The following is a 19,043-nucleotide window of genomic DNA, read 5'->3' as shown; positions in this document are numbered from 1 at the left end:
TTATTTTCTTTCATTTTAGGAATTTTTTGCAATTTTGAGTTTTTACTTTGAACATATTTATAGTTTCTAGAGAGTGAAACAGTCGGGTTCTGGAGGTAAAACTCCCATTCATTTTCTACATAGGGCAATAGATTTTGAATGGCACCTTATTACAGACAGATTTACTGTGAGCTACTAGGTTTTTTTAATGGATGGTATATGCTTTTTTTTTAAACCATCAGCCATCATTATTTCAATTTATTTTTCAAATAATTGTATTTAACAGTATCATTCCTGAAGAACTTACCTGTGTTTCTGTAGAGAAACCTCAAGTAAATTGTCTCTAGACTTTCAAATTGATTCACCTCATTGCTAGTTTATTTGATTCCTGGCTTATAACTCTTAAAAAAATACTTTGAATCCTCTATATGGGAAAATACTCCTGGAACCAAAGCCACTGAAAACGTGGATGGGCGCTGTTACAATCAATTCTAAAATGGTCAGTTTCCACTCAGAAATCGGTGAATCTTTTGGGCTAAAATGATTCAGCTCAGACCAGTGATTTCAAATGAATAATGTTGATTTCATTTTACACTTATTTTGTTTATCAAAGCACTAACAGTTCACTGAAACAGAATTGCACTTAATGAATATCATGATTTGTGGCGACAGTGTGGTGATACAACTTCCATAAAAGCTTTACTGTAACCCTTTTTATCAGTAATTGTGGCTAATGGTTACAGTAGCAACTTGATTTCAATGCATAACTGCAATGCAGTAGGAGTCTCCAAGTTTTTTGAGAATCCATGTTACCAAACCCATGTTTTTTATGGCCAAGTTCTTCTTTCAGATAAGATCTCATTTGTTTTTTCAGATTGTTCTGCATACTTCATGAATTGATTAAACTGAAGGCTTCTAATGTTAGCATTGGGTAGAAAGAGATAATGTTTCTCTGAGGACTGAGAGTTTAATTTAGTTCAACTTTTCTTTAATTCTTACTCCACTTTCTCAAAGAAAACCCCTGGACACTATATTAGAGGAAATAACATTTCAAAACACTAAATCAACAGCTGTAAATTTTAAATCTGTGCATTTTTCTCATGTGTGTGTTCACATTCTTGTGTTTGTGTCTCAGCAGGTCACTTTACTGAACAGCCCAATTAGGTGAACATGACCCTCATGCAGATGTCAGGTGCACTAAAGACTGCAAACACAGACCATTACGGCACTGAACATAGAAAAAGATCTTTTAAAAAACACCATACACACTTTACACTCAGACAAGTGTGTGTGTGTGTGTGTGTGTGACAAGTGTTCACGTATATATTTTAAACACCTCCCAATCATCTTTTAAACAAGCTAAACAAAAACTGTACCAAGTACTATCCCATCTAATAATAATGCAAAGAATTACTAAGCAGCTCAGGGCTCAACAATAAGGATCCCGTTGGCCAAATGTCTGTATGAGAGAACTGTGGAACTGTGGTTTGCCTTATTGAGTGTCCTCTATAAGCATTTTTAAGTAATATTTTTTATTTTTTATTTATTTATGTATATTATCATATACATGCGATTTTATTATATGCCTTAAACATTTGGATTTCTGTCACATTTGGTTGTGAATTTTGTTGTACATTTTTGGAGTTTCCTGTGTAATTATAATAGCTGTATAATTTCCAGATATTATAGAAAATTATTGCTTCAAAAGAGCATTTTATGAAAAAAAACATAATAATAATATGTATAAAATAATTTAAAAATACGAAATAAACTTAACAAATTATACATTAAAAATGGCACATTTAAAAATATTATTTTATATTTTTATACTACAAATTCAAAATATAAATTAAAAATGTTTGTGTTAGTACATGTGTATTAGGGCTAAAATATTAGCAGGACAAGTGGAAGTCCAAAGTGCAGAGGTTGAAAAAATATTTTTTAACCTCCAAGGGTGTTTTCTTTTCCTAAAGGAAATTTATAGCTTTACAATGGTTCCTCTCAAAGAGCTGTTTCTTTTTAAATGTATGTCCTTTCGGTCATGGATTGAAGCATCACAGGTGTGACTCGATCTGATTCGAGTGATCTGCCAACTCAAAGTCCTCCCTACATTTCCAGGCCTGATTTAGAATGATAATGTCCAATGGAGAAGGAGTGAGACCTTCATATCCTGACTGTCTGGCCGGGAGGTTACATGGAGCACAGATCTGAATTAGCCCGCTGGGGTTCGACTTCCTTCCGAGTTCCCCCAGAAAAGAGTCCAAAACTTCTCAAAGAGAAGTTTTCTCATGAGAAAAAAGGATATTATAAGTGACATTCAAATTTGAATTGCTCAGCAGATTTTTTGTTATGATTTTTATGATTTGATTTTTTGTAATCTAAATTGTAATCTGATCTGAGATCCCAATTCTGTGGGGAATCTCATCCACTAAAGCAGATAACGGTGTGGAATTTCATTTAATTCAGAAGAACACCTTCAACACACTCCATTTATTCTCTTCTGACTGATAATGATTGCCTCATAAGATGATTCAGGTGGGCTTGCATATGTTCAGAAGGAAGGATGACACACAGGGGCCTAGTGAACTGTTGTTTCAGTGCTTTGGAATGTATTGTTTGGTTGTCATTGTACTCTCAGGCTCAGAGGGAGGATTTTGTAGTTTTCAGATATGAGATTGTGAAGCAAGGCCAGTTCAGCTCTCTCCAGAGAGAGAAACTGTGTTTGTTTTGGGCAGAACAGCTCTGCTGAGCTCAATAGGGACGTTTTTTCATCGCAAATAAAATCCATCCTCAAGGTTATTTGATTTTGGGGGTTTCTAATACACACACATTTTAACACAAGCACGCAATCATTCTCAGACTCACATGAACACACAAAAACACGCTGTGTTTCCCAACAGAGTTTCCAGGGAGCAGAGTTGTATTTGTTCTGATATCACCTCCTGTAGACAGATGGCATAACAGAGATATAATTTGTGGAAACTTTTCAGGGCCATCTGCACTTCACCATAAATATTGGACTCTCAAGTATTCCCATTCACAGCTTCCCAATGTAGGGGCACATTTAAAAACCTCTACAACTACTGTATGTAGGAGTTAGCATGATACTGATGATGATGAAATTATTTGAATTATACTTAAAATAAATATAAATATAATATGCAGTAAATAATTGTGCAATTGTTTAATGTGTCACATTATATTAATTTGAATAGAATCAACACACTACTATAAAACATTTTGGAGTTTTGGAATGTATATATTATTACTTTTTCCACAAGGATGCATTAAATTAGTCAAAAGTAAAAGTAATTTACATGTTACAAAAATGTCCTATTTCAAATAATTGCTGTTTTTATTTTCTGTTGATAAGAGAATCTAGAAAAACAATCAGTCAGTACACTTTTTTTAGAGATATCATCCTACAAATTGCTTACCTATACTTGCTTCTGTATGGATATGAGAAAATATTTTAACATAAGAAAAATTTTACGCACTTCACCTTTAAAATATATTTTTATCTCATCCACAAATTTGCTCAGTAACTGAATTAGATATTAGTTCATGGTCAGAATGATTAATTGCTCCCTTTAGACCTGATTTTCTAAAGAATTTAACATATGTAGAAGTGGAAAAGACTGCGGTGGAGGACTCTGACATAATGATTGATCATGTCATGTAAATAACTATAGCAGAACTTTATAATTCCTATTGGATAAATGTCTCAGCTGTAGTTTGATAGATATGATGCTATATTTTGAATAGTCTTTAATAGTGCTGATGAATGTCTTATCTCTGTTCTGCAGGTCTTGGGGGACTCGGACCTGGAAGAGGTTCTGAAATAGATTCTTCCCCTCATAAAGTCTAGTTCAGGCCCTGGTGAGCTGAGTGTGGATGATCTTCTGGTGCTGCTGGTTTATGTGTACTCTATGGCCCAGGAAGCATGTCTGGGAGGTGTTGAGGAGGAAAAACATGTTGCGAAGGAGGAAAAAGAGTTGATTGGTGCTTTGACACTCTGACTCACCTGGCAGACCTCGTTAAGCCCTCTGCTGCAGGAGATCACAGGTAAGTGGTGGAGTACTAGTTCAAAGTGATCCCAAGTACCCTTATAATAAAGCAGGAATGTGTATAGACAACTCAGCCAGTCAGCTGTAGATTGATGGGAAAGGGTAGATCACATGCTGTTATTGTCACTAAGTTTCCACATCATTGAGTGACTTGTAATGAAGCTGTCATGACCAATCTCTGTGCAACACACTAGTGATCAGTGCTGAAACATTTAAACAACATTAAAACAACCACCAGCACAACCGCTGAACAGCTGCTCTGACCTCTCCACTTCACAACTACATACTGTACATCAGTGGAACAGGAAACAGCACTGCTCGCCTGTAATGAGACTCAAAACCAGCACCATTCACTCAACCACTATAAGTTGGAATCACTCTAGGACACACATATACTGTACACATGGCTAGTACAACCTCTGGGCATGTCCTGAGGTGTGACATGCAACATTTTGCTAATTATTTTATTATAATTTTGCATGAGAGTGTGTATATGTACATCTAAATGTACTGTCCTATAATGGGTCCTATACCATTGGTACCAAGATTGTTTTGAGATTTTTAAGTTTAACTATGCAATCAACTAACACTCATTTAAAACTGAAAAAATGGCTTCTAAAAAATTTGGGCTTGTAAAAGCTGTATTAAAAACATAAATTATAAATATTTGGTAAAGTTTTGTTTCACCAAGATATTATTTATCAGTGCTTTTCAGTATAGAATGAAGTGAAAGTTTATTAATGATCATATTTTTTCTTTGCAATCCATGATATGTGTGGAATCCACTCAATGCTTCAAAGATTCAATGCTTTGATTTACCTTTTCCCCAAACTCTCTCCTTTCCCTTTTCTCTATTTTTTTTTCATGCTCTCTCCCTCAGTTTGGTGACAGCTGATGGAAGCCATCTGAATCTGTGGCCCATATGAGAGCCTGTAAACCTGATTCGCCTTGATTTGTGACTGCAGGAATGAACTCTGTACACTCACTGCACTTCAAACCAACTCATTCCCAAGCTTTAGTTTCTTATTCATTATTGCTTGCCGCCTACATAACGTTGTGTATTCAAGGCTACACGGAGGTTTCTGAAAAGAGTGTGTGCGGTGCAACTTTTGAAACATGACTACAAGTTCAACTTTTCCAACCATGAGGGCTCAGCTTTGTTTTTGTGTGTGTAAGTGTGTGTATATAAGCTTGTTTTACTCCTGTGATGATTCGATGTCGTACTAAAATGAAATTCAAAGTGCCTATTAGGCCGGTGGACACACCCTGAGAGAGTCGCCATCACATGGCCTTCGAAAGCGTGTAATAGGCTGGCATGTGGTCCTCCATCTTTACTGTGTTGTTTCAAATCTGTGTGTGTGTCAGTGTGGTTGGAATCAGGGTTTTTAAGTTTATGAATGTTTCCGTACCTGTGGGGTTCTGAAACGAACAGCCTGGCTTGTTACAGCATTGCGATTGACGGAAAATATGTTGTAACTTGAGTATATATGAGTATGCATGTTTTCTAACTTTTTCTCTCCTCTTTCATTCTTGTCTGTGTTTTCTTGCATTAATAAAGAATGTTTGGGCTCTATTACAACATTTTATGCATTAAAAATGAATATTAAATATCATATTAAAATTAATATGAACTTTCTTTTCCTTGCTCTTTTCGTCTCTTGCATTAATGAAGAATGCTTTGGCTTTTGCCACAGTAACTTCGAGGTGCACCTCGTTCCCCTTCTCTGTCTTTTAAAGCGTGTGACTCTTTCATATAAACACTGGCCTGCCAATTACAGTAACAATACACACCAGGTGTGTCCAGCAAAATGACTGCTCAATGACAGTTATTTGTAGGTTTTTCTGAGCATATGAACATTTACGTGTGTGCCTGGAAGCACGTGTGATAAAACTCCTGCCATGTGTTTTAATCATCAGTGTAACAATCAAATTATTTAACAATAAAAGAACGTGCAGCTGTGGCTGGTGTTTTTGTACCAGTGCTATGCATGTGCTCAGTGAAATATATATTGATTGTGACATGCAGCTCAGTTAAATTGTTCAGAATAGAAAGCAGCCTCGGCTTGAAATCTGGTCGCTATGGGAACAAGCCGCTTACACACACACTAACATGAACTCAGCCACGGTCAGCATGGGAACCTCTCATTTTAAATCCGCAGAAAATCAGCCGAGAAAGAACCACAAACTGTCATAATGAATTTCACCCACTCACACATAAACATATTCTCTCAAACTCACAGAGAGCTTGAATAACAGGACGCACACCCCAGCACAAATACACAGCAGAAAAGCCTGCCTGAGCAAACAAACATATGCAGGGGGCGAGATAAGTTAAAAAATGCACTCAAAGATGCGTTCGCCTCCTTGGGGGATGTGGATTACAGAGTGTCTCTGGTAGCACAATTACAGACAGGCTGATGGTGTAAGTGCTGGTGTAACCTTCACAGCTGTCTTTCATTATGTGTGCTGTCCTGTTTACCAACATCAGCTGCCCAGTCTGTCATTCTATCATTCTTACTGACTCTCTTTTTGTTTATCTGTCTGTCTGTCTATTAGGCTTGACTTGGGTAAATTACAGGTGCTGGTCATATAATTAGAATATCATCAAAAAGTTTATTTAACTAATTCATTCAAAAAGTGAATCTTGTATATTATATTCATTCATTACACACAGACTGATATATTTAACCCATTCAAAAATGTGGGGGAGATTCACAAAGAGTGGACTGCGGCTGGAGTCAGTGCTTCAAGAACCACTACGCACAGACGTATGCAAGACATGGGTTTCAGCTGTCGCATTCCTTGTGTCAAGGCACTTTTGAAAAACAGACAGCATCAGAAGTGTCTCGCTTCAAAAAGGACTGGACTGCTGCTGAGTGGTCCAAAGTTACAGTATGTTCTCTGATTAAAGAAAACTTTGCATTTCCTTTGGAAATCAGGGTCCCAGAGTAGAGGCACACAATCCATGTCGCTTGAGGTCCAGTGTAAAGTTTCCACAGTCAGTGATGGTTTGCGGTGCCATGTCATCTGCTGTGTTGGTCCACTGTGTTTTCTGAGGTCCAAGGTCAACGCAGCCGTATACCAGGAAGTTTTATAGCGCTTCATGCTTCCTGCTCCTGACCAACTTTATGGAGATGCAGATTTCATTTTCAAACAGGACTTGGCCCCAGCACACAGTGTCAAAGCTTCCAGTACCTGGTTTAAGGACCATGGTGTCCCTGTTCTTAATTGGCCAGCAAACTCACCTGACCATAACCCCATAGAAAATCTATGGGGTATTGGGAAAATGAAGATGCGATATGCCAGACCCAACAATGCAGAAGAGCTGTAGGCCACTATCAGAGCAACCTGGCCTCTCATAACACCTGAGCAGTGCCACATACTGATCGACTCCACGCCACGCCGCATTGCTGCAGTAATTCAGACAAAAGAAGCCCCAACTAAGTATTGAGTGTTGTACATGCTCATACTTTTCATGTTCATACTTTTCAGTTGGCCAAGATTTCTAAAAATCCTTTCTTTCTATTGGTCTTAAGTATTATTCAAATTTTCTGAGATACTGAATTTGGTATTTTCATTAGTTGTCAGTTATAATCATCAAAATTAAAAGAAATAAACATTTGAAATATATCATTCTGTGTGTAATGAATGAATATAATATACAAGTTTCACTTTTTGAATGGAATTAGTGAATCAACTTTTTGATGATATTATAAATATAGGCTAGCACCTGTATGTTTCTATCTATCTATCTATCTATCCATCATCCAGTCATCTATCTAATCTTGTCTGTCTATTGTTCTAGAACATTTTATGTATCATCCTATCATTCTGCCTGTCTATCTGTCGTTCTGCCATTCTATCTGTTGTTCTGTTACTCTATCTATCATTCTGTCAAGTCAAGGCAAGTCACCTTTATTTGTATAGCGCCTTATACAGTACTGGTTGTGTCAAAGCAGCTTTACAGTTTTAGACAGGAAAATAGATTGCCAGTAATGCAAGACAACAACAAAGTCATTTTCCAACTAAAGTCAGTTCATTGATGATTCAGTGATGTCATCATCCAGTTCAGCTCTCTGCCAATAGTGACTTTGCAGTCAGTCAGACAGTCAAGCGTCTAACTAAGCAAGCCAAAGGTGACAGCAGCAAGGAACCAAAACTCCATCAGTGACAGAAATGGAGAAAAAAACCTTGGGAGAAACCAGGCTCAGTTGGGGGCATGTTGTGGTTTAATTTCAGCCTGCAACACAAGTGAAGAGTACTTATCTGTTCTCAAGGTCTTGTGCTGATGGTTGTCAAGGTGATGAGGTCTTCGCAGGGGTTCTGTCTCTGCTCACATTAAGGGTTGTAGAGGTCATCTTGCTGATCCACAATCTGATCTGGATACAGACTGAATCTGGTGGCTACGGTGACCTTGGAATAAGAATGACAGAGACTAATATTAGCGTAGATGCCATTCTTCTTATGATGTAACAAGTACATCGGATGTTATGGGAAGTCTTCCTGGTTCCCGTTTACATAATTAATGCAGCCTAAAAATCCTTTAAAGGATTTGAATTATATAAATGTGATAGTGTATTATGTGTATTCCAAGTTAAAGAGATGGGTCTTTAATCTACTTAAACTGACAGAGAGTATCTGCATTCCAAACAACACTAGGTAGATTTTTCCAGAGTTTGGGCGCTAAATAGGAAAGGAGTCTGCCATCTGCAGTTGATTTTGATATTCTAGTTATTATCAAATGGCCAGAGTTTTGAAATTGCAGGACTATAATGTGATATGTGTTGACAGAACTGGGCTAATATATTCATATTTCCTGATTCTAGTAAGAACTCTAGCTGCTGCATTTTGGACCAGCTGGAGTTTGTTTATTAAGCATGCAGAACAACCACCCAATATAGCATTACAATAATCTATCTATCTATCTATCTATCTATCTATCTATCTATCTATCTATCTATCTATCTATCGTTCTATCTATCGTTCTATCTAACGTTCTATCTATCGTTCTATTACACGCTTTCGAAAAAAAAATGTGCAGTAAATACCTCGAATGAATAAATTAATAGTTTTTAGAACCAAACAACCTGATTCACTATAAAGGTCTCCTGCTTATCCATCTGTCCTTCTGTGTAATTACATATTGTGCTTGAGATTGCGTTCTCTGCTTAGTTTCTTCTGAGTTTGATCTACAGCAGTGCTGGGGTGTTTGCTGCAGCATATTATTATGATGTTATTGGAGTTCAGTGCTGTCATCACTGAAGCCTTGTGGCTTCACATAACAGCGGGTGGAGAGTCAGAGGTGAGGACTGTAAAGTTCCTTCAAAGAGAGAGAGAGGTTGAGAAGCAGATCAGAACTGAGAGGGGAATTAATTCACTTGAGGATGGATAGAAAACGAGACAGGAGTGTTCTTCTCACTCCTGTAGAATGTGAATGAAAATGTGTCTAAATCTAAATCTGGCTCTAATTGTTGTCAGTAACCTGGGGGGGGGGTTGTCTCTGCTTTTAATTAAAGCACAAGTGTGTTTAACTAGGAAAATGTTTCCATTTCAGTCTTAGATCATAGGAAACAAGTTATTTAGTGCAGTTATACTCCACATGTGATACCTGAACTATCACGAAACAATAAATATCATTGGATAAAGTGGCTCACTTCTGGTCTGAAAAGGCAAATGTAATCGGATGGTCATAGTTTTGTATGAAACATGGAATGTAATTTGCGGAAGTGTTCATTTTCTGAAAACGGTGCGATGGTCTGCTACTGTGTCTGTTTATAGAACTGGACGAGCCCCATCAATAAATAAAATGTTGAAGACTGTTCATAGAGCAGTATTGTCTGAATTAGGAGCTGATTGATTGCACATGATTCACTGACCTGATTTTTAAATGGCTTGGTGCTTTGAACAGTGAGAGAAATAGAAATAGAAAAGCATCTGTTCTTTGTTATGGTTTATGATTTGTGATGTTGAATCATATTAATGTCTGCTGGCCACGTCAAGGTTTTAAATTCAGCACAAAGAAGTGGTAGCTGCCCATGTAGTTATTTCCCAGTGATACAGGATATTTTATTTTAAGTGATTTCATTGAGAACTCTTTGGATTATGAAAAGGGGTCTCTAACAGGTGGTTGAAGGGAGGTGCTGAAAAATAATAAGACTTACAGCATGAAAAAGAAAGCTTATTCAGAGATGGAGCAATGTGTTACATTTGGATTAAAGATTATAAAGACATATTTTGCCTTTGCACAAGAGTGCCACTTGATAGAAAATTTTAAGAAAGTGATTAAAAATGGTCAGTTTTTATGTGTTTACTTCTGACCCTTACCTTCCTCACCAAACTGGTAACAAATATGTAAAAAAAGGCCAGAAATGCAACAAAAAAAAAAAAAAAATACCAATAATACCAATACTTGAAGGAAATGTAATTTAATTTATCAACTTAACGAATAACTGTAAAAAAATAATTATTTTACCATTATCTTGTAATCTTTAGAAAATCGCAGAATGAATATGTTTTCATACTCTATTGTCATGACTACATCCACTTTTAAAATCATCATCTACATCCAGCATTTAATTTTTTTTTACAAACTTATTTACAACAAATAATACTGAATTTTAATATCAGCTATATTATTGGTTATTTTATTGTATATGACCATAACATTTAAGTAATTACTGGCCTATCAATTTCTGATAGAATTTAATCTAATAAAGTTTAGCTTTTGTGACCATTTACAGTAATATTATTTATTTATCATTCATTATGAATGATCTTCTAGATATGTGGCAACTTTATCTATATGTTATGAGAAGGCAGAGAAACAAAGTACTGTATCTGTCAGCAGAGCTATTAATTCACTTATAAATGCACAGATGTGTAATTCATAATTACACGCAGACACATTTTGGAAAGCTGTCAAAGCCTGCAGGAGTAAACATGGAGTATGCACGCTCAACTGTTTATGACCCTGTACATGTAGAAGCATCATGCGTGACCTGAATGTGTCCCAGCACATAAACTCATGTACATAATCTCTCTTTAACTGCACATATATACTGGAGAATTTTTTTTTTAAATCCTACTTCATCCTCTTAGCCAGGAGTGTTTCATCCTTCACAAATACAAATGAAATCCGAATACACACACTAGTAACATTTCATCCACATCAATGTGTTCACATATTACATGACAGGGAGAAATGTTCTCTCTCACACACACACACACACACACACATTCAGAATTGTGTGAATGCCATTGACATTAGTCAAAAAAGCAACATTAACCAAAAAAAAAATCAGTTTTTCATTTTTCATTATCATGCAGTAAAGACTAAGGCAATTATAAAATGTATATGCCTAGGTATTGCTTGTATTTGATTACTTTTTAGTTTTTTAACTATTTCTGAATATGCAGTACAATGAATTTTATTGCTTTTATTTATTTTGCTTCTCATTTGTTCTACTGGTTGTAAATTGTTGCTATTTCTATTTTATTACTGAACATTTGCTTAAAGAATTACTAAAGAATTAAGAATTTTAATCAGTTTACCTAACTGAGGAATACTCAAAAGCTGCCTGTTAACTGATTGAATAGTTTAAATGTATGTTGTAAATATATATTTTTTTTATTTTTTTTTTATGACATTTGTAATACTGTTTGTGTCTACTATAGTTGCCTGCAGAATCATGTCTGTATTATAGTGGCCCAGGTCGTGGCAAGCAAAATTATGTTGATGTACATGTGGAGACACTCCTACTTATTACTGAGTGTGCTTTGAGACAAAGAGATCTTTTACCCCATGACCCCCTCACTGTAGCGTGTGTGTGTGTGTGTGTGTGTGTGTGTGTGTGTGCGTGTGTGTGTGTGTGTGTGTGTGTGTGTGATATATGACAGCAGTATTTGTACAAACTGGTTTCTGCAGAGGAAATGAACAGTCATGCTTTAATTTGAGGGAAATTAAAAATCTCTTCTTTAATTAAAGAAAATGAAATACTCCTCACTTAGCTCAAGGACAGGAAGCACAACCAGAACAGCCTACTTGATTGGAGGATTTCACCACTCATATCATCCAGTCACAATTTGCCTGCAGGATATTTCAGTAACGGTTTAACTCTGTGTGTGTGTACTGTATGTTCATGAAGGAAGTAAAAGTCTAATAAATGTAGTTAGCACTTATTTGTGCAGGAAACCCTGCAGCTCATAAAGAGGCTTTAAACAGTAATCATAGCCACAGGGGTCACTCGTACTCGTACAAACACGAGCGAGGGGACAGTCCCTGCCGTCTCACACACAGCCAAACACACGTCCACATTCTCTCTGGTCATATCACTCCTTTGGGAACAGTTGAGATTAATCATTCACAATCCAACCGGCACTCTCTCCCTCCGTTTGTCCTCTCTTGGGGTCTGTCCTGCTTGCCCTTAACACACGCTTCAGCATGTCTGTCTCTGTCTGGGTCACTGCAGAGATGCAACTTTTTTCCCTCCCGTCCTCTCTCCATCTCTCTGCATGTCAACTATTGTGCTTTCAGTTTCCAAAATACTTGCATCTTCTTGAGTGCATTTTTATGCCTCTAATATATAATTATTATTATTATTATTTTTGCCCTTTGCTGTGCTGTGCTTTGCTATTCTTGTGTTCCTTTTTTCCTTTGTTTTATTTTGTACATTTTTTGTGTTGCGTTGTGGTGTTTTGTTTTTGTTTGAATTATTATTATTTTTATTATATATATATATATATATATATATATATATATATATATATATATATATATATATATATATATATATATATATATATATATATATATATAATTTTAAATAAGGAAAGATTATTCGTGACATGTATTAGTTTAGCTGTTTTTTCCCTACTAAAATCACTGAGTAGTAGCAGAAACTATAAGCCTCTTCAAATGATACTATTTACATTGCCTCTTTTGTCTCTCTGCTTGTGGGATTGAATAGATTATTTCACATACTGCTGTAATGAGTGGAATTAGCAGTGAAAATGGTGAGATGTCTTAATCATTTTTGGTTTCGGTAAGATCAGTGTTGGTTTTTATCGCTCTTTTGTTCTTGTCGTTCCGATGTGTGTGTTCGAGTCTTACGCAGCACTGGGCTCCAGATGGAAGGCCTCCTGTTGCTTGACGTTGGCCGGGTCATTTCCTGTTTGGAGGTCTGGTGTTAATCAAGGCCTGAGCCAGGGGGAACGGCCTCTATATTCTGCTCTTCTCTCCACCATGCTAACCCTGTATTTCCTTTCTCAAGTTTTATTGTTATCTCCTTCTTCCTATCTTTCTTTGTTTCTCTGCAGGGGCTGATACCCCTCTCTTTTCTAATTTCTCCCAGGTTCTGCTTCTACCATTAGCTCTTTCCTCTTTCTTTTTGATCCTTCTTGACTTATATTCTTTAACTTTGTTTGAGTTCTTGATGATGTCTGTAATTGTGTATTGACGGTTAATGATTAGTTATTAAAATTCACTGGTTGATTAGTATTTAGCTGTTAATTGCCACATCATATGTGTTGGTATCATAATCTGAAACACTCGTTACACCAAATACAGAAAATAATGTTCTTTTTAGCAACATCATATTACCCCTTTAAAGTTTAAATGAATTATTTGAAGTGCTACAAATGGATTTAGGTTTCACAATATTATTATGTACAGCATTAAAAATGTATATTTATTTAGCTAAATATTATATTAAACTGATATTAATTAGTTTTTTTTATATATTAACTTTATAGCAAAGGTAATCTAAATGTAAAAACTGTGGAAATGAGCAGCACAAATAAATATACAATATAAAGAAAATCAAAAGGCATAAATACATTTGTAAAAATTAATGGTATATTGTGCCAAAAAAAAATGGGACTGATTCTTTATTTAATTTAAAAAAAAAGAAATATTTTTTGCATCACATATGATTGTAATAATTATTTAAGGGATGATGATTTGTCCATTTTCCGGCTAATTTATTGCTGTTTCTTGATTTTTTTTCCTCCTCATGGTTTCCCCCAATTTTCTGAAAAGTGTGTGTGAACTTCTCATGGGTAATGGATGATGGGTATGGATGTAGAAACATGTCCCTCTCATTTATAATGATTGATATACTCTTGATTTATGTGGTCATTTAATGGTGTTTCATATCTATGTTAGAGGCCTGTTCTACCTCATTCTGGTGAACACATACTTAATGTGAATTTTTCCTGTTCTCCAGCTCTCTATCTTTCCCTAGTTTCCTCTCTTCCTGACTTTTTATTTAGTTTCACAATATCTTTCATTCTTATCTTGAGCAAAAAGTGGTCCACTGCCTTGTCTTCTTCATGCTCCTGACACACACTCTCACACACACATCTTCGCCCTTTGATGCACAGAGCTGCTTTCCATCAAGAGCCATGTGTGTGAGTTCACCACTTCAGCTCTGATAGTATGTATGTCTCCACATACATACAGACTTCTTTGTCTTCTGGATGTCTTTTTAAAGTATAGCTGCGAGACATTTGTGTTACGCTTGCACTTCCAGTTGTGCAAGTTCATAGCCAGGTACATTTTTCACCTTTCTCCTCTCATATCTTATCACTTCACTAATCACCCAGAACACCTTAGGAACCACAATATAGTCCTCCACAGCTTTAATGTTCTCCTTCCCACCATTTTCTTCCATCATCACAGACATCACATATAGTTTACCCTGTGACCTCTGCTCCACCAGGATAGACTAAAATACCCAGCATGAAACCTGTGTGTTTTATTTTGCTCTATTTTGAGCTCATTTTTTAATTTCCTCTGTGTTCTTAAAGCTCCCTAATCCAGCCATGCATCCACCTCATCCTCTCTACCTCCTCAGCCTGCAAAATATGCTTCTCATTACTTCCATCTTGCATCCTCCTCTCTCTCTGTCTCTCTCTCTCTCTCTCTCTCTCTCTCTCTCTCACACACACTTAACTCACTAATCCACAGCTTTTCTGCTTCTCCACTTTTCCTGATTACAACTCTTTTGTGCTCACCATCCATTTTTCTTATTTCCTGTTGGACTGTTGAACTCCAGAATAAACATACACATGCTTGCTTGTAGTTATAATTTTTTTTTATTTTTCTGTCCTCTTTGACACACACTAGGGATGCAACGAAAATGTTATATTATCAGGTTATTTAATCACGGTATTGTTAAAATGTGCTGGAGATGTTAAAAAACTACCGACACATAAATCACTTCACTAAGTTTTATATTTAAAAATCAACAAACAACAAATAAGATGACTTTTTGTTTGCATAATTACTTAACCGTTAACATTACCAATGATGTCTGGACTTTAAATGACAACTTGACTGACAACAGTTTAATAGCATGTTGAGATATCTAATGTAAATGTTCAAATAAAGCTTTTAAAAAAGTTTAATAAAAGGGTAAACCTCACATTTCAGCCTTTAAATAAAGATATGTCAAAATGATATTTGCTTAATAAATGATTATATTTATTTTATCTGCTCCATAAATAATTCTAGATAACTTACCTGTATTGTTTAAAACTGTAGAATCCACATAAGCTTGTTTACATCAACCGGTCAAAATTTACAGCAGTGCATGCAAATTTGTTAAGTTTTTGGCCAGACAGAAGCTGCACACAGACTGAAATATAAGTCTTGGTAAATCCACTCTCTGACAGCAGGTGGCGCTTATGGAAAAGCTGAATTACAGCTGTTTCCCGTAACCTCCGTGGACAAAACCGCATCGCTACATGGAGCAAAGATGAAAACAAAATGCCATCGAATCCGAAGTTTCTGAAGACAGTGAGAACCTTCAGAGGTACATTCATATAATTAATTAATTAATGTATTAATTTGTATAATTCCCTTAGCACTCTTTTAAAACCTCCCAGCTTTTCCAGCCTGTTTTCACTCAAAACGAAACTATGCTGTGTGCAAGTGAGACTGTTACTGAAAACTCTGCTTTATGCTGGACAGTATTTATTTATCACGAGTTGTTCAAATCGTGGTCATCGAATACGGTTTGAATGATAATTAAAAGATGAAACATTAATTCTAACCACAGGGAATTTTTATCATAAACTGGTAATCATTACATCCCTAACACACACACACACATTCACAGTCCTGTGTTTCTTACACATTTACAGCTCAGGTGTCCACGCAGGGCCCCTCGAAATACTGCATCGCTAAAGAAGCAAAACACACAAGACACACTTTTTAAGATTACTGTAAATGGTTGCACTACTGTAGAAAAAAACTGAAATGGTGTGATACCAATATTTACTGTATAGTGTGACATGGAACATAAAAGCAGCATAACTGTTTAGGAGCTAAATGCATTGATGCATAATTTGAGAATATAAACTTAATGCATCGATTGTGGCATTTGATAATCGATTATTGCATACAAACTCTTGCAGTTCATGCTTTCAAATTAGCCTTTCTGTTCTTTTCATATTTGTATATCTCCATATGAACAAATCAATTTTGTGAAACCCTGAAACATTTTTTGAGAACTTAATAAATAAGAAGTTAAAAAGGAACAGCATTTATTTAAAGAATTTTGTAATGCTATAAATGTCTTTATTGTCAGTTTGATGCACCCTTATTGAATAAAAGTAATAATGTGTGTTTTCATTCAGCACACTAACAGAATCTAGAATACACATCCGCTGTTCAGATCTTTATCCTGAATCTTTCCGGCAGCACAGTCTGGGACACGGACCTCTATCGTCCAGTACTCTCAGTAGAACCACTTTCACAGGATGAGTGTGTGCATTCTACCCACTTCACTAAACCTGACCAACCTCAGGCTGCAGTTTAAACACTTAGTGTGTTTTTATTTTTTTTATTTTTTGGGGGGGGAGGGTGGGCGGGGGGTTAGGTTTTGAAATTTGAAAGTTTCACACTTGCATTTAGCAGAGCAGCCCATCCGATCATCATATATGCCATGCTTTATGCACAAACAGAAGTGTGTGTTACAGAACACAGGACTTTTTATTAATACTTTCCTTCAGCAAGAATGCAACTGATTAAAAGTGGCATTAGGGTTACAAAATATTTCTATTTCAAATAAATGCTGTTCTTTTGAACTTTCTATTCATCAAAGACTCATGGTTTCCAAAAAACATATGATGATTTTTGTGACATTGAAGACTGGAGTAATAATGGCTGCTGAAAATACACTACATTTTAAAATATATTAGAATAGAAATAGTTATTTAAAATTGTAACAATATTTCACATGGAGAAATGGCTCATTCCACAGAAGAAAGTAAGTAATACAGGTTTGGAATGAGGGTGATGGTGAGTAAATGCTGACATAATTTAAATCTTTGAGTGAAATATGTTAAATGCACCGTATTTGACTCTGTTATTATGTAACATTGAGGCCTATATCATTCAATTTGCATAGCCATGAACGTACATACTCATTATGTTTCTTCGATTCTCTCAAACATATTCACACATGGAGGAAAGATCAAGGTTGAATCATGTCTTTTCATGAATCAGGCCTCATGCATGGGTCTCTGTTTGTCCTCCCCATGCTCATGAATTAATGACTCCCGTCTGAATATGCTGCTGAGGCTCCATGATTCATCTGCTATGTGCTGCTGATGCTCACAAAGGCATTTTCACACATTTTCCCAAGAAAATAGATCTTGTGGTTGCCCTCTTATTTTCATCTGCTCTTTCCATTTTTCTATCTCCCTCCTGTGGAATGTGTGTCTCCTGCACCATAAAGATTTACCACCAACTCTCCTTGTAAAACTCCCCATTGATTTGACAAACACTTGTATGAGGCTTAATTCAATACTTTTGTTTCTGTAATAACTCATGGTGTGTGTTGGAGTGCTGATTGCTGATGCCATATTTATGGAAAAAATGTAAATAAAAGAAGCCAATTAGTTCCCGTTTTTGACTTCTCTGAATTTTTCCCCAATATATTATGCAGAGACTGAAATGATATGGATTGTTGTGCATTCTCAGACGTTGTGTGCAGTAAATGATCTTTAAACAGGAAATGGTATTTCACCCATTTGGTGTAGGTCTCTCTCACCCCAGTCTGAAAAATTGGAGAGAATAGTGTTTATGAGAAACGCACTTACCTGAGGTGAGATGGATCCTGTTTTTCCTGGGTTTGTGAAGTGAAGTTTGTGCACATAAGTGCAATAAACGTTTTAGAGGATGATGAAAAGCATGGAGGATTGAGTACTCACACTGCTGCAAAATACAGTTTGATTAGTTAGATAAGTTCACCTTCAAGTTACAAGGTGTCATCTGTCTTTGTTTTGTTTTTTTTATACACTACCTTTCAAAAGTTTAGTAGAGTTAGTAAGAGTTTTTAATATTTTTTTTTAAAAATCTATTGTGATCACCATGGCTGGGTTTATTTGATCAAAAACAGTAATATTGTAAATCTTGGTGGATAAATTCTCCTGGATACTCCTGGTTTCAGTCGAATGAGTGCATATGAGTTGTTGTCTTTTAAATACTATTGTGGATATATAGTATGTTCATTTGGACTTTAGTAGATCGATATGTCAGTGTCACATGACTAACAAATATGTTAATACATTCAAACACACACACACACACACTCACGAAACACTCATGCTCAAGGGTCCATCTCATGTGGACTGAGGGTTTGTGTGTGGTTTGGTTTGGCAGCGAAGCAGAATTTCATGCTGGATCACTGTTCTCATCCTACAGAACAGCCCTGTGAAATTCTGATTTCTTTGTTTTACTTCAGAACACACACACACACACACACTTAACATCTATATTAGGAATGTATATTTATTTTATTAATAAAATATTATTTATTATAGAATATTATTTTGTTGTATATAATTTGAGCTACCAGAGGTCATCACAGCATACACTTTAATATGCACACATATCGCTTATAAAAACGCAAGCACAGTTCAAGTTTCACTCATGTATATCACGGTCAGAGCCAAGCCAGAGGTTCTGGCCTCAGATCCCATTACACACAC

General features: G+C 36.0%; 1 long non-coding RNA gene across 1 annotated transcript in view; it reads left to right on the top strand.

Annotated features, from left to right (window-relative positions):
- The window catches only part of LOC113063316 (uncharacterized), a 102,340-nt gene that overhangs the window by 48,764 nt on the left and 34,533 nt on the right, over nucleotides 1-19,043 (top strand). The window contains exon 4 of the long non-coding RNA XR_003278660.1: nucleotides 3,786-4,044. This is a non-coding gene — a long non-coding RNA (uncharacterized LOC113063316). The remainder of the gene's footprint in view (nucleotides 1-3,785; nucleotides 4,045-19,043) is intronic.

The sequence above is a fragment of the Carassius auratus genome, chromosome 45 (genome assembly GCF_003368295.1).
Source record: "Carassius auratus strain Wakin chromosome 45, ASM336829v1, whole genome shotgun sequence".
Taxonomy (NCBI): Eukaryota; Metazoa; Chordata; class Actinopteri; order Cypriniformes; family Cyprinidae; genus Carassius; species Carassius auratus.
Note: the sequence above shows the minus strand (reverse complement) of the source record. Positions and strands in the feature narration are given on the sequence as shown.